Source organism: Cygnus atratus, chromosome 3 (genome assembly GCF_013377495.2).
Source record: "Cygnus atratus isolate AKBS03 ecotype Queensland, Australia chromosome 3, CAtr_DNAZoo_HiC_assembly, whole genome shotgun sequence".
NCBI lineage: Eukaryota > Metazoa > Chordata > Aves > Anseriformes > Anatidae > Cygnus > Cygnus atratus.
Window position 1 is genome coordinate 117,898,878 of NC_066364.1, and position 16,811 is coordinate 117,915,688.

Sequence of the window (16,811 nt, forward strand, 5' to 3'; positions counted from 1 at the left end):
AAAAAACTATCCTGAAATGTATCCTGCAAGTGGGATGTAGAAACAGCTTTAAGTGGAGAGTAGGTAATATTTTGGCTTAATCAAGAGGACAATTTTAGATGACGCATAAAGCTATTGATCAGGCTGTAATAAGCAGAGCTTGGAAAAATTTCCTTGTTTTCCCCTCCCCAGTGGTACAAAAGTCTTTAGAACAAATCATCCTTCAGAAACACTACAGAAATCAAAAGATACCATCTACTAAAGTCTCAAAACAGGGCGAAATAACAGAAGCAGCACAGGGATGTGATCACTGAAAGCTTCAGTCTTGTGAAGAAGAAAAAAAAAAGTGTTTGATATTTTCACCTTGGAGCTAGGAAGTTGTTCAAAATACAGATGAAAATCTAACTGGGTAAACTAGATTTTGTTTAAACTGTGTGGAGAAAACAGACTATTTGTGTGATACTGGAACTTTGCAGAAAGATTACTTAGCATTGCTGCGTTTCCTGGTGTTGGCAATCCAGTCTCCCTGCTCTGGAGCCTGAAATCCTCCAACTGGAAGTGTGTGAGATAAGGGGCCCCAGCTGAGGGGCCTCCAGGCTGCAGCCGAGCCTGCTGCTCTCCGACATCGCCCCCAAAAAGCAGCAGATGGGCACACGGGCATTTTGGTTTTGCTTCCCTTTGATTTTCCTCCCGTTGTGTGGAGCCATAGTGATCTTTCTTGCTAGATCTACTTTTATCCATTTCTTTCTGTTGACTCTTGGGAAAGGGGTTCTTGACATCCCTGGTATCAGTTTTAATCTGACAGATTGACAGCTTTTACAGCTGCTGATCAGAGCTTCCCTGGCAGGACAAAAGGAGCCTGCACACACAGAAATCTTAGTTCAAGGGTGTAAAAGAGAAAGAAGAGAAGGAAGGAAAGGACAAGAGAGGGCAGAGAGAGAAAGGAAACATTCTCTTTAAAGCAAGCAGGAAGAAGATAAACTGTTAAAATCAGGCCATACAGCAAAATGTACTTTTGACTATGATGGTGAATAAAAGCCCCTTTTGGAAACTGGGAAATTATTGGAGCTCAATCCAGATTATTTTATTGGAGTATAGAAATAAAAGCCTTGCTAGGAGTGGGTTTTGTACTGTAGCGTCCCAGCTTCAGATTAGCTTCAGTAATCTACTGATTTTCATTACTTTTTTTAATGAACACTGCCTTTAGAGAGAAAAGTATTCCAAATAGCAATTAAACCTTTAACTTACTGTGATGACCAAAAAAAAGTCTGCAAATTATTATTGTTTTTAATAGTTGGCTACCTCTTAGAAATCTTTTTTCCTACAAGTGCCATGGGTTTTGTAAAATATACTGTATCCCTCTCTCTTTTAATTTAAAAGGTAATTTAACAGGTTTCATTTAAACCGTGATATACATGAAGGGATTCGTTTGATGGTTTCTCATAGCTTTATACATAATAAATCCTAAGAATACCTGCAAGACCTTAAGAGCATGTGAGCTATTTTCAGACAGTTTCAAATGGTTTCTCCATGTGAAGATGGAAAAAACAAGAATTACCAACTGTCACAGCATTTCTGCTGCTGGCCTTGGATATTTCTAGAAAGCAAAATACAAAAAGAAAATGAGAAGAATTTTTGAGAGCTGTGTGGTGGCTCTCTGCTCTGCACCTGAAGTGGATGACAGCAAAAACCCAACAGGTCCCGAGAGTTCTCAAAATGTTAACTACATACATAAACATGTATGCATGGTGTACTTTCTAGTAGTATGTATCTGCAAAAGCTGAACAGTTTCTCTACAATGCTGAACTCAGCCAAACTGATGTCTACCTTGCAAACTTACTGCATCCTCAGAAGTATGAAAAATCAAGTGCCCACTAAAACTCTTTGGAAAGACTTCAGGAATTCAACATAATGCTGAAACCCCTTTTTATCTTATTAATTGAACTTAATTCTCTTTAAAGTATTTACTTGGCAAACAGATATATTTTTTTTCTAAATACAGTAATTACTGAATAAGGATAACCTGTGTGTTCCTGCTGTTCCCTAATAGGAATACACATTGAATCATCTGGTTAACCATTTTGTTCAGATGCCAGGATGAGATAGCATATAGTTGAATATCTTGCAGATTAATAAAAAGCTTACACATCCTGCTGACATGTGCAAAATACTTGCAGTGCAAATGTGTGTGAGGAAAATAAAATAAAGCAAAAATAAAGCCATCTGGTGTGTGAACAGCAAAGCTTGTTGAAAAATTGTTTCTGCTCTGAAATGGGCATAAAACAAACAAACAAAACCCCTCCCTGTGATACTAACTTATTTCAGTTGTTTCAATTTAATAAATATGTTCCATTTTTTTTCCTCTCCTCCACTGAAACTTAGTTTACAAGATTTAGGAAGGACAGATGCTTTTAAATGAATAATTCAACCATTTAATTTTCATTGCCATAAAACAGAAGGGTTTTGACCTAAAGAAAACACTTCAGTGCAGGCTCCTTCTCCTGCAAGATTCCTTCAAAAACTGCACAAATCTGGGGAAAGCTTAGATTTAGAGACAGTGGCATTTTCCAATTAAAAAAAAAAAAAGAAAAAAAAGTTTAAAAACACTAAATCTGAAAAATCTCACCTAGCCCTAGCAAAAAGGGTACAAAGGCAACTTCAGTCAGAAGAAAAGCCATAAATAACATAACATAATCCTGAAATAAAATTCAAATGACTGCCCTAAGGCATGAAACAAGATTGAGCTACAATTATAGAATCAGGCTGTCAATATTTTGATCCTCCAACAATGCAAGTTTACTGAAGAAAATTTTTGTGAGTCTCATTTCACACATCGTTGGAGACAAATAACAAACATACCATGGGTAAAAACCACTTGATGTTCTAATGCACTAAAACATAAGCTGAAAGTAGCAATGAGACAATTGTACAAAGTCAAATAAAAAAGAGATCCTATTTATGTGCCCATGCCTGGATATTTTCTCAGATGTTGATAATGGGCAATAGTCTTTAAATTTCTATTACTATTAAGGCTTTAAAATTTAAATATCATGGAATTTTTCAAGAAGGGCCACTCTCAAAACAATCTTTATTCCTCTTTTGTTCTGTTTTGTTTATGTTATTTTACACTTGTATAACATCATTAACATCACTGGACATGTTCTGTAGGACTAAGAAAAGACTCTTTAAATCTGTTCAGATGAAAATGTCTTGAATGTGAGTGATACATTCAGTAAAACATCAGGACCTCAGGTCAAGAAATATGAGTTCTTCAGACATGTCAGATGGGGTACTTATTACAGACTGACCTGCACTGGTTCATCAACTGGCGTTCGCTTTGTCTTCAAGAAACTTGCAAAGTAATGCAGAAGTATATATTTGTGTATGTATGTATGTGTACATTTCTTATGTCTCAGTGTATGTGTATATTTCTTATGTCTCAGTGTATATGTATATTTCTTATGTCTCAAGGGTCATCATGTTGCTGAGGCTGCCAATCAAGAAGTCAATACTAGAATCACAGAATGGTTTGGGTTGGAAGGGACCTTAAGGAACATCTGGTTTCAGCCCCAACTGATGTGGGTATCCACTTGCTGGCTCTTCCATTTCTCTCTGCCTACTACACGTAAGAAATACTTTGAAAAATTCTTTGTCCTTGCTGATCTTAATGGAATTCATTCTTAAAGGAGAAAACTCAGTATCCCACTGCCATTTAGCTCTGTTTCCAATTTTGTGTGTTCAGTGTCAACTCACAAAGTTATTGATTAAATAGCATGAGATTTTTGAAGTCCAATAAAAACTCAATATTCTTTCCCAGCTATTGTTCTACACAGTCCAAATATTCTTGATTTGTTTATGGCAATTCTGTGGTGAGGAAGATCAGAAGCACTACAATAGCTGGCCAAAAGCTACCTGGTTTTAGAAATGTAACATTACTCTGAATTCCCCAGTTGGAGCGTAGCACATTTCTGTAAGTGCACATTGACAATATAACCAAATATTTCTCTTCCTCTTAAAAGTCACCTGTACAATATCTATTCTCAGGTATTCAATTCCACAGTTTCTGAATATTCATCTGGAGAGAATTTCAGTTTTTATACACGATAAAGAATTTGTTCTTCCCTTTCCTGAAGTATTCTCCTTGACCCATGACCCAACACTGTTTAATCTTTATCAAATTGAATTTCTGTTGTATTAGGAAAGGAACGTTTTTACATCTTTTAGTGCTTGTATTGATAAAAGCAGAGTTCTGTGTTATCTTGCAGTCTTTTGAACTCTCACGCTGTCACATTTTTTTACTAGATTATTGTGGTATCCCTGGGAGAGCTTGAGATAGGGCTATATAAGGCAACATGATGAAAAAGCAGCATGGTACTGAGCCATGCTCAGCTGGCTTCCCAGCTGCTGAGCCTATGCCATAGAGACTTGGATCCAATTTAAAAAAGGATTTAGTATCCTACAGAGAGGCACAAAGAACGTTACCTTCCTAAAACGTCAGTTAAGGTGTTTGGGGCCCTTCCCACCCACTCAACAAGCTGTTGACCTGCTGTTGTCCCTTATAAATGGGACTTTACTAGAGTGATGGTGTAACAGAAGAGGGAGTTGTTGAATATTTCAGTGGAGTTACTTGTGTGAGAGACTGTTCACCTGTTCAGCTGTAGAAAGTTAAAGCCCTGCATCCATGACAGTCCACGCTGCCAGAGATCATAGCGAAGTGGTTACTGTAGGTGCTGTGATCAGATGGCAGAATCGGGTATGCACACACACATCAGCAGCTTTTGCTTACTGCACTTACTACTTTAAACCAATGACCAATGCCAGCTTGCAATGAGACCCTTGATTTTAAATTGGAGTGAAGGAAGTGGACAGAAGATGGCAGTAACTTTGTAAATTAACATAACTTCGTAATAGCCTAAAAAAACTAATTCACTGTCTCATTAAAGCAAATATTATACCTATCTTTATTCAGGAAAGTAATTAACTGGTTTAAAGATTAGCATGCCCGTAAACATACTTGCAAATCAGAGTATACAAATCATAAAGATTAGCGATCATCACACTAGATTAGGCGATGGATTGCAAATCAGAAAAATAGATAGTAGGTCCATAGTGTTATGTCAAGAAAAGAAAATAATACTATGATTGACACACCCAGCTAAAACTGAAAGAGCTCGGTTTTAATCTGAGTCACAATGAACTGCTCACGAATGCTCTAAAGACTGATAGTTATTCATAAAAATTACTTAGGAGAAATTTTGTAGAACAAATGTGCTAGAGAAAATCTAAACTGCTGATGGTCAGTTCTGGAGTAGAAACTACCAAAACTTACTAAATTATTCACTAGCCATTGTTCAGCTCAGTGTATTACAAAAGTTATTGATTAGGTAGTTTATAGTATTTGGATGTATTTACAGAAATGTGTTTCTTTTCCCTCCTTTTATTTTGTAGTATATTGTGGTGGTTTGTTTTTGTTTTTCCAAGAATGCACAGGGATTAAATCATGTGTTATTTATAACATGCTTAGTGCTCAGATAGTAAGCTAATGGGGATGGTGTAGTTAGAGAAGTCTCTAACCTTTTCAGTATTGCACTTCACTATTCCAAAATGAGCAGTTTATGTCTGAATAAAATACCGTGGATAATGACAGAAAAGCAAAGCAAAATGCCCAGTCATAATATATATGAAAGACTAAAAGCACATCTGTCAAGCTCCCTTTTATTTGAAAAGCATGTTGTTTTTTTTTCTTCAGCACATCAGAGCTTCCCCAAATGGAATCCAATAGTTTACTACTCTACAGTAGCACAAATTCTTGACTTCTCTGAATTGGGCAATTTTACATGTAATGTATCATAAATACTTGAAAGTCAGTTTAGCATCTGCAGAGGAATGCCATTAGTCATTAATGTATTAATCTCTATAGCAAGTGATCAGAAGATACTGTCCATGTAAATGTATCATATCGACCTGAACTTCAGTGTTCAGGGGGATATTTCCTGCAGCACGGAGCAGACATCTGGACCCCTTTAGCTGCCAGCTGAACCACTGCATGATGTGATAGCTGCACTGCTGCAGTGGCAGCACTGGCGTTGCTTTTGGAGCACTGCACTCAAAACTCAAAGTTTTGCCACAGGGATGGGAGATCTGCTTCCAGCAACATAAAAGACAACATGTAAATGCAAATTTCAAAATGTACAAAAATGCAAGATTCCTGGGCAGCACTCACTGAGATCAAGGAAGAGACAGAAGCGGGGCAAAAAATCTCACCCAACACACTTGCAGATTAGCCTCTTCTAGAAGTGGCGAGAAAAATATGACAAAGAATATTCAACCTTTAGTGACTCTGACTTGAAGTAGATTTGTAAACCTCTTGGAAGGAAAAGGAGAGTTTAAGACTGGAAGGAAATGCTGTGACAGTTACCTGAATAAAAAATCCTAAGCTCTCATCTAGTGTTTTCCACATCAAACAATTTGTGGCTGTTAACCTGCTGGGTTTTCTTTCTGTGATGCTTGTGCTAAGGGGCTTTTGACTCCTCTTCTGTAACAGCCTCCACAGTTAACACATTTAGGCACAATGGAGGCCAGGAGATCATTCTTCCATCTTGATATGAAGACTGTAAATGATGAAATAGCCACCTAAAACGTGTGTGTGTTGCTCCAAGTCAATAATTTCCTCAACTGAAAATTTTACCTTCTTATTTGGATTTGTATGTTCCTATTTCATATATAATGTGTTGGTATGAAGAATTTGTGGCTTCCTTTAATTCTTGCAAATACTCAGTGTGTTTGAGAAATAAACTGATGTTCACTCTGAAGTATGAAAAATACTGGTATTTAAATACAATGGGTTTAAGTATCTCCTCCTCGATTTATGGACTTCCTTGAATTTCCTGCTATGATTAATAAGAAGATGTAGACAATAACTTTTTTTTAAAAAAAGGCAATGAAAGAAATTTCACTTTGTGCTATTTGTCTTTTATATTTGACATACTCTGATAGTTTAGTGCTCTGTAAAGTTTTTTTGAAACTTTTAATGACAGCAGTGTCAATACCACTCAGGAGAAATACTGGCAGTGCTGGTAAACAAATATTTAAGGGAACTTGATAAATGCAGTCACTGCTATATAAAACTCCTTCCTTCCTTCAGCAGTTTCTTCTCTTAACTGTCTGTCCTCTTCTGTTATTTTGCTTGTCTTCCAAACATCAATGTTGAGGCCAAGATGTCCACCGTCTCCCCAGAATGACAGCAGCCTTAACAGAAACTCCTGCAGGGCAGTGCTAATGGCTGTCTTAGACCTTTCCACTTGCTTTTAACCTTTCTCCTAAGTTACAAAAATGGCAACAAGAAAAATCCTGGGTGTAATTACAAATCTGTCTCAATCTTGTTACTGCATTTGAGGCTTCTTTTCTAAGCTGCTGTTGATGAGCCATAGGGGCTTTTCCACGGGGCTGCATTGAGTGGAGTACGTTGGTAAACTGAATTCAGCTCTATGAAATGATACTGATGCTAGTATAAGTTCTCAACTTTTAGAAAATCTCTTGGGCTGATTGAAAAGACTTTGGGTAAGCACCGAGCCTTGTGACCATTATTGCTCTTAGGGCAGTAACTGGCAGCTACACTTCCCAGTGCTTTACCTATTAAAGCTAGTTCCACCATAGGGAAGAGGAGCTAAAGGGGTGATTTTTCTATTTGGTAATCCTAAATAGCTCCTTTTTTCTATCTAGCTGCATCAGTGTTCAAACATTGTTTGTAACTAAGTGAATTAAACAGTGCAGTGGGTTGTTTCGTGTAAAGATTGCAAATGGGCAGGTTAAACTTTGCATATATAATAATAAACCATGGAGTGGTCTTGTTTGCACATAGACATTGGAAGGGAAACATCATGATCCTCATGACCACAAAGCTATGTCAGAATCTGCCGAGATTGAAAACAAATCAAAAAAAGGTTTGTCTGGTATAACTGGCTTGTTTTGCTTTCCTTTATTGTGGTTTGGTTGGTATGCACATTACTCCCATCTTCATGAAAGAGATGGATACATCCTGCCTTCTTTCGAAACAGCCAGAGGCAAGGGAAGGAAAATGTTTTTGTGCCACAGGTCACACTCTCTGAGATAAGGCCTGCTCAAAGGAGTGTGGCACCCATGGGTTCTTCCAGAGCTTTATTTTTTTTAATGGGTGAACTGTCCTTCCCTGAACAGCGCAGTGCCTCTGCTCCCCCTGCCTAAGAACACAAAAATCTCTAATTTTGAGTAAGCTTTCAAAATAAAATTTCTTAGTGATGCCAGAAATGTTGTCCAGGTGCTTAGTTACCTGCCTGTTTCTAGCATCATTTACTATTGCAGGTGAGTAAGGCATCTCAGCCAGAGATATTCCACTGCTATTAGGTCAGTTTTGGAAGTTCAGAATCAGTATAAATTATAGCAAGTTTTTTCACGTTATTATTAATTGCAGTGTAACAAGGGCAGTGCAAATACACTTTCTGTAGCAATATTCACAAGCAACCTTTCTTCACAGGAACACTTTTGCCTCCTCTTCTTCAAGATGTGTATGGATTTTGTTACGCTTAAAACTAATAATGTTTTTGATTCCTTATCATCAGAAGGTTATTACAAGCTTGACATTTCCACTCTGTTTATAGCCAAAGCATAAGAAAAATTATTTCTATGTGATGTCTGTGGTTACTGTGCCACTGCAATACAAATCCAGGAGGTTTAAGAAAGATGCAGCTGAGTTGAACATATTCTTTCTACAGTTAGATCTGGGGTTTGTGTGCCTTTCTGGTTTAAAGTTTTTATTTTTCTGGTTCTAATGTGGGGCCTTACGTTTTCTCCTTTTCTTCTGCATAAAGGGTGGAAGCATAGAGAAGAGTCAGACAAGATAAAAGACGGTTGGGCAAGGTCAGTGAATTTGAAGAAGGAACCAGGGCAATGCCAGGAGTTTGCAGTGCTCATCTGCTGGGGACTGGTGGAAGAGATTTTGAATGTAGGTGAAGTCACCTCACATATGGTAAGTATTTTAGAAAAAATGGAGTAGAGCATAACAGAATCCTTTTTTTATTTGAGTGGAAGTCTTTGATTTTTTTCTTAACCATCAAACTGAAAAACAGCTGCTCAGTTAACTCTAGCCAGAATGTAACTCCCCGCCTTTTTGCAGGGTGTGCTGCTAAACAGGTAGTGTCTGCAGAGCATTTGTTGTTGCTGCGTACTGTCATTATAGAAGAACTCACATGAGTGGGAAGGAATGCAATTGTGTGTTCAGCAGTGGTGGCGTTGGGGCATCTTGGGTTAAAGGCGCAAGGTTCAGCATGGTGACTGCCAAAAACATGCAGTTTTTCTTAGGAATGCTTGAAATAATTAAAAGTCTGATTTTTCAGTGGTGCACTGTGGATACTGTGTATAGACTCAGTGAAATTTGTCAGATTTCAGGTAACATTTATAAAGCTTCAAAGGGCCAGGGCATTCTTTGAAACTACTCATGGGAGGAGTAGTCCTTCCACATAGCCACGAAAAATGAGAATTCCCACAATCTCTTCCTTGCAGGAACCTGCTCTAGTCTGAATACTGACCTGCTTTTGGAACATATGAAAGCTTTTTTTTTTTTTTTAATAAATACAGACATAATATTTGTGTTATTTTACCATCTTCTACATCTCTAAAAGCTTCCTGACTTTATCATAATACTGTTTCTGGATTTGGCCCATATGTGAAATCAAAAGCAGAGAAATTCCTTTAGAGTGTGGATGAAATCTCAGACCATGGGTGTGGAAGTATGACCTTAGCTATGACTGTGATGTTAAATAACCACCGATAAACTATTTGTGCGGCTGTGGATCATCACGCAAGATGTGCAAGTGGCAGACTAAACTGTTCCCAAAAAACTGTGACTGTCTGCCCAGCCAATGTATATTGTCATGACAATTATTTGCAAAATAATTGAAGCTAGTTTCTGTATAACTTCTGTGAGTTTCCTTGTTATCAGCCACATATGCTTGATGCCTAACATTTGAATCTTTAAAAGGTTTTGAAGCTTTTATTTTCTACAGCTATCACAGGCTGACAAGAGTCACTGTGGCAGCAACAGGAAAGTGTTTGGGGTCAGTCTAAGGAGAGGGAGAAAAGCTGGAGGAAGGTGATGATGAAACTAGGGCATTTGTGGCCCTTTCTAGGAGTAGGGGCTCATGTCACTTTTCTGGTTGCTTTGTGAGGGCTATTAAATTGTAATGCCAAAGCCTTTTGCATATTTGAGTACTGCAGATTATTTAGACAGTAGCTTTGTAGTTTGTGTCTGCTCAGGCATCAGCTGCAAGGAAAATGCACAGTTATGCTCACCCAGATGGATAGATAGCTTGTGACTAAAGTGTCTGATCAACAAGGCTTATGTTTGAGATCTAGCATTGTGAATTTGAGCTGCTTTCAAAGTAGCTGCAGGAATTAAGCAGAAATTATTTCTAATAAGAAACTGCAATTGGTTTCTTGCTCCCTTTCAAACTGAAAAAGACACAAAATCAATCAAAACTCAGTGTAAATTATTCACCTGACTTTAGCAAAGAAATAAACCTGGCAATAAAAGGCCCTTCATTGTGAGAGGTAGCAGAGCCCACACAGCAAATGGGGCTGTAGAAAGTGCGGCTGAGCAGCCTCCTCCAGTTTGTGTCTCTGCTCTAGCCATATTCCTGCTGGGCATTTGCAATTTTCCAGGTTGTGCACAAATAAAACACTGCATTCAAATGTGGGGAAAAGACATAGGCAGGCAACACCAACACGTCACACCCAGTTTTAAAGTCCAAGGTACCATTTTGCATTAAGAGAATAATGAATCTTTCAGGTGAACAAATATTCAAGTCCTGGAGCAATACACTGAGACAGAGGTTTAATGAACTCTTTAGGGGTGTTTTTTCAGCTCGTGTAAATTGGCGCAGGAAAAAAAAAAAAAAAAGCCAGCAAAAAAGTTGCCCTGGCTTTATAGAACTACACAGTAATGATCTCTCCCTGTTCTGCTGGGGAGCTTTTATCCTCAAACGCTGTGTTCCATGTGGATTATCTTGATGTTTTTTTTCCCCATTTAACACAGGAGATAAAGATTCTGGCCTCTGTATTTAACTGTAGCATTTTCTATCAGAAAATAAGGCAATACTTTCTAAGGGTAGCTCATGCATTGAACTCAGCTGTCAAAGCTACTCATGCTGCCTTGGGTAATTGGCTACTCACAAATCTTTATCTAAAGTATAAAGTAAATAACTACCAAAAAGCCTAACCTAAACTGAAGCTGTAAATTATCCCACAAATTCCTTTTACTGCTGTTTTGCTTGGATTTACTCAACCTATAAATCAGAACTGAACAAGACTTTCACAGAATGATGGCCACAAGGATCTTTATGAGGTCTACAGCCATAAATTTTGAAGCTGAAGAGGCTGAACCAGGAACCATCTGAGCTCTCCTTTCCGCACAGTTTGTATGCTCGCTTGCTCACTCGCTTCTGCCGGCTTCCTCAGCATTACTCAAAATGCATTCTGCCTCACCGTTTAGAAACTTGTGTAATGTTTTGGTTTTCGTTTTCAAAATGGGTAGGGTGGTAGGAGATTGAGAGGTGCCCAGCTTTCTCTACAATGAGCGGTTGTTAGAGCAACCACCCAAACCACAGGAAGGCAGGATTTGGCTTCCTCTTGAGCTCATGTGGTTTGGACTGGCATTTTCAGCTGCCCAGAGAGCTGCTGGAAAGTAGCGCTGTTAAAGAAATACGAGTTTCATGGTTCAGGAAGAGCAAAGGAAGCAGTGGCTGAAAGAAGAGTTGTGGGGATTTTACAAGAAATAATACTTGGCTCAGGGACGGGAAGTCAGAACGATGGAGGCCTTGCTGTCTCCTGCTGTCTCCTACTGAACATTTTCAGGGATCATTCTATCCCCCAAACTGATAAACTATGGGAAACAGACGTTTAGGTTTTAAATATTATATAAATTTGGCATAGCTGAATTAATGGTTCCAGCTCTGAAAGCTGCTGTTTTACTGTACCACTCAGTAAGCTTGGTGCTCACTTATCATGAATCTGATTAAAATCCACATCTCCGAGTCTGACAAACCAAGTCATAAAATCCTGGGGCAATGGGGATTGCCTCTCAGAGTTAACTGTAGCTCCTAGGTGCTGTTTCAGCCTGCAAGGCAGAAGAAATTTTGAAATAAAGACGCGTTTATCTGTCTTCCTGTCCTTGCTGCTGTTGGTTAAATGTGTTGGTCTGTTTGCCTGTGGAGCTGTGCTGCAGAGGTAACATCGGGGGCTATCCTATTTATTTACTTCTGTGCCCTGTTCTCAAATCCACGATATTCCTGTAAATGTGTGGCATGGCTTTTGTCTGAATAACATCTATTAATTTCTTTATCTGAATACCGTAGAAATGAACAATACAACACTGTCAAGATTTACTGCACAGAGCTCAACTGCTGGGTGGAGGATAGCTGCAGGTAAGAGTAAGTCCTTGTCAGAATATTTCTGAATTTTTGTAACACTGCATTGTGCCTGTTTTCTCTGTTTGGGAAGTAGGTCAAGGAGTTTGTTTTCTGGCATTTTCCCCTCTGTACTTATCTGTTACATCTTTGCAGTCAGACTCTTCTTTAAAGTATGCACCTATTAACAGTTCTGGTCTTTTGTTCTTACATTACACTAACATTTGGAGAACAGCATCCTGGGATTAAGTCCTGAATATGCATTTCAATAATATTGCCTGAAGATGAATTTCAGAAAACTCATATTTTTCTGGACTAGAGTACCTTTTTCTTTACTGCTGCTGTTCTGTAAATGCCACTTTTTTACTTTTGTCTTGCAGTTAAGCAAGACTTTGCCATTTATACTAGTAATAGCAGCTTCTTAGACAAATTCACCCACTTTAGGCAACAAACATTTCATAATATCCACAGAGAAGACAAAATAACTGGACTTTACCATTTAAACTAGGGTTGGATTCTGCCTCCCAGTATTCAAAGTGTATCTTCCTTAAATGGAGAATATATTTTAGATATCAATGAAATTACAATACTGACTCTTTCGTTTGACACTAGTTTCTAGTGTTTCTTGTTGCTAAGGTGGAACCATTTAGACCACGGTTCCTAATCTTGGTCACAGTCTCCAAATTCTACTGTGATGAACATGTTCGTTTTCCATGCCTCTCTCATGCCATGACAGTCTCCATCTCTAGTGTATAGCATTATATTAGCATTAAATGTAAATGATGTGAGTTATTATAGCTAAAGCATGAAAAGAAGTAGCTGGTATTTAACTTTCTACATTAAGGACAGAGCACATTCCTCTGTCCTAAATGTAGAAAAGCCAAAACATTTTATATAGTCTTTCCTGTCTGTTAAGTACTTTTGGCTAATGTTCTGCATTTTTCCTTTTGTTTGGTGCTAAATCCCCTTGCACAGCAAGCCTGTTCAGTCTGTGTCATCTGTTAATTTTGATAGCCATACTCCCTAATACAGATCGCTGAGAAGTTATGTTGCCCCTATATAAAGCCAACGCCCATCAACACCTGAAATGTGTTGCTATCATTTTTTATGCTGTAAATACTTCGGAACGTATTTTGCCTTTTATTTTCCCTGTATGCTACAGATCTGGTATCCCTGCTCTTTTACAAGTCACTTCAGTTGGAGCGTTTGCTCTTGCAGCTCAAATATCAGCAAAGCAATCAGGTGTTGTGGTCTCAGTCTCCAGCCCTGTTACAAATTCCCCTATGAACTTGACCAAATCACTTCATCTTTCAGTGTCCCACTTGCAAGCTGGGAAATGGCATCTCACAAATGGAAGGCTCCTTTTTATCATTGTGCTTTTTATCTTTTCAAAACAGTGTGTGTTACCTTTGCTGAATTATAAGCTAGAGTTTATCTGTTTAAAAGCAGTAATCATAGACCCCAAAATTGGTTGTGACCTTCACAGTCTGCTGTGATACAGTACAATTGGACAGGCCAAAACTGCTCATGTTTTTTTTAGAATTTCCTATAGAATTGGTTCTCATATTCACCTCCTTGGCTTATTTCAATTTTTTTTCTTTGTTTTTCATCAGTGACAGGACTAATGCAAATCACATCAGGGCATTCTGTGGACCAGTATTTGATGCCACAGCCACCATGCTGCAGCTCTGCTGGATGATGCTGTACATCTCCGTCCCTGCCATCCGATTCCAAGTGCTCACTGCGGTGTTCAACAGAAGGGCTTGTTAGAAAAAAAGGTAAGTCATGACCAGCTATCTGTGCCGTGGTCCGATCTGCAAAGTGAGGAGAAAATTGTTTCTTTCCTCCTGTTCTTCTCCTATTCTTCAAATGTTTGAAGTTGAATAAGGGTTTTTTGTTGTTTGTTTTGGTTGTTTTGGTTTTTGGGTGTGTTTTTTTTGGCTTGTGACAGTGCCACTGACTTTAGAGAGGCTTGTGCCTGTACAGGACTGTAGGAAAAGGAGTCTCTTACTCTTTCCTAATGCAGTCTCTGCACAATGGGGTGTTGAAAATCCCATATTGCTTTAGATCTTATCTAAAATTAATGTTCTTTATTCTTTAATTTAGCCCCTTTATGGCAGCAGCTGGTGCTAGTTGTTCACATGCATTACCTTTTTAGCTCTGTCTCTCCTGGATTTAAATTGACTTTCTTTTGGCACATGCACTTTTTCAGCAAGCCTCACTTACCTGTCACCTCACAGTGTGTGCTGGGATAGAACCAGTTTGAGCTCCCTGAATATGGGAGCAGCAGTTTGAAGTGCACATGAAGTGGTACATTGGTATGGGAGCTCTTAAGGGAAACTTGAGCATTTACATCAAAGGCAGTCTCTCTGCCCTCACCTTCCTCAAAAGAATTGAACATTTGTCATGTAGAAGGAATTTTTAAGCATTTTTTAAAGCCTGGTGAGGGTAGGGTGATACTTTTTTTCATCTCTGTAGAAGAATCAGGAACGTTGTTACATCCTTTTCCCCATAAACGCATATTGAGGGTCAGATGCTGATTTGTGACATTTGATCCCCCAGTCTCTGCGGAGTTGTTTAAGGCAAGGCCCATGTGGACAGATCCAGTACAGAGGAGACCCAGGCTCCTCAGACAGCAGGAGAGGCTGGCTCACAAGTAACCATGGCAACGAAGCTGTCACTGTGAGCATCAGGACATTTATATACCAAAAAGTAAAGAAGCCCAACAACACACAGTAGCACTGCAGCTCATTTGGAGATCTGTCCCTCAGTTTTGTTCCTTACAGATGCTGACAGCTGTGGCTATCAGATGTAGGTAGGAATATTTTTCCCTGCTCTGTCTGCAGCATCAGCAGCATAAATTGTTCCTGGTGGTGAGTGCAATGGCTTCCAATTAAAAGAGGATATTGGAATTCCAAGTTATACAAACACTGAAGACAATTCTGTATTCATGTTAAAAAATTCATCTATCACACACTTCCAGAAGCAGTGTGCTCACATCAATATTTATAACATTCAGCTCTGTGGTTTCACAAAAGAGCCATTAATACAGCATATCAACTCTGGTGACAAGTTACATTTTATTGCTGTCAACAAACAAAGATGTTCCTTCTTTCTCTGCAAACTCCTGTTTTTTTTCTTCTCTTAATCAAACATTAGTTTTGAGTTTTGAAGGATATGTGTGGATGTGTTTTCCAATATTTTCTAGAAGGCTACTAGAGAAATGACAGAGAGAGCTCACAGGAGCTTACAGAAGACATTGATTAATATTATCCTATGAGGTTAATAAAGATTTTGGGATAAGTTCTTTGCTTGGGATGGAACTTAGCTAATTTCTAAAAAGGACCAGGGAACCAATACTCTGTTCAGGAAGGGCAAGTCTCTGAAATAAATACTCAGCTCTGAAAACACCTCAGAATATTGATGACTGCACCCCAGTTCTGATTTAGATGAATTTGTACTTTGTGATAGAGTAACAGGGACAGGGAGCAGCAGATCTGCATCATCATATTTATTAATCTACTGGCACCACATCAGGTTACATGATTTAGGCACTTCATATTTTCAGTTATCACTAGCCTGAGCCAGTGGGTGTCCTCAAAGTGGATTGCCTCCTGAGAGCAGGTCAGCTCCGCTGCAACACCTACTGCTCTCTTCACCTCTCAGCTCCGCAGCTTTAGGCACGATCTTTTTGGAGTTCTCTGCCAAAAATACTGGCAGCACCTCACTGAGTTCAGAGATTGGATCCACTGTAAGAGCAGTGTCACTGCTTATTTTTCTTTTCTGCTAGTTAGTCTCCTGAGAGGAGTATCAGTGCATATAGAAGTCAGATATTTAAAATAAGTGGCTTTGCAAACGCAGTTTAAAAAAAAAGAATTGCTTATGGGCATTGGAACAAACAGGCTTCAATCATTTTATTTAGATTTAACCAGTCTGTACTAAAAAAGCTGTCCAGAGTGTTAATTGAACTCATAACTGTATAACTATTACCTGCTAATATTCAATTTTTAAAACCACTTAAAATCATATAAGCAAGCTCAGTTCCCAGAACTATCCAGTTTAGTCGACTGTGCCTTACCATTACAGAGTTGACTCTTGCAGTCCTTACACATCTGTCCAGCTGCCAGAATCATTGCAGCAAGTCAAATGACCTGCATGCATCTGCCATTACTCCTTAATATGTCCCCAGAGGCTCAGTGGGACCACGGAAATAAACCTCCAGGACACACTGTACCACCACGTTCAGTTACATTTATTCTGCTTAGAGTATAGATATCTGCACACAGAGCAGAGGGAGGGTTCATTTGCTTCATAACTTGTGTTGCTAAAGTGATCATTCTGTTTCTTCCCAGTTTTGTCTCTTGCTATTCCGGATGGGACAGCAGAATTCGAGCT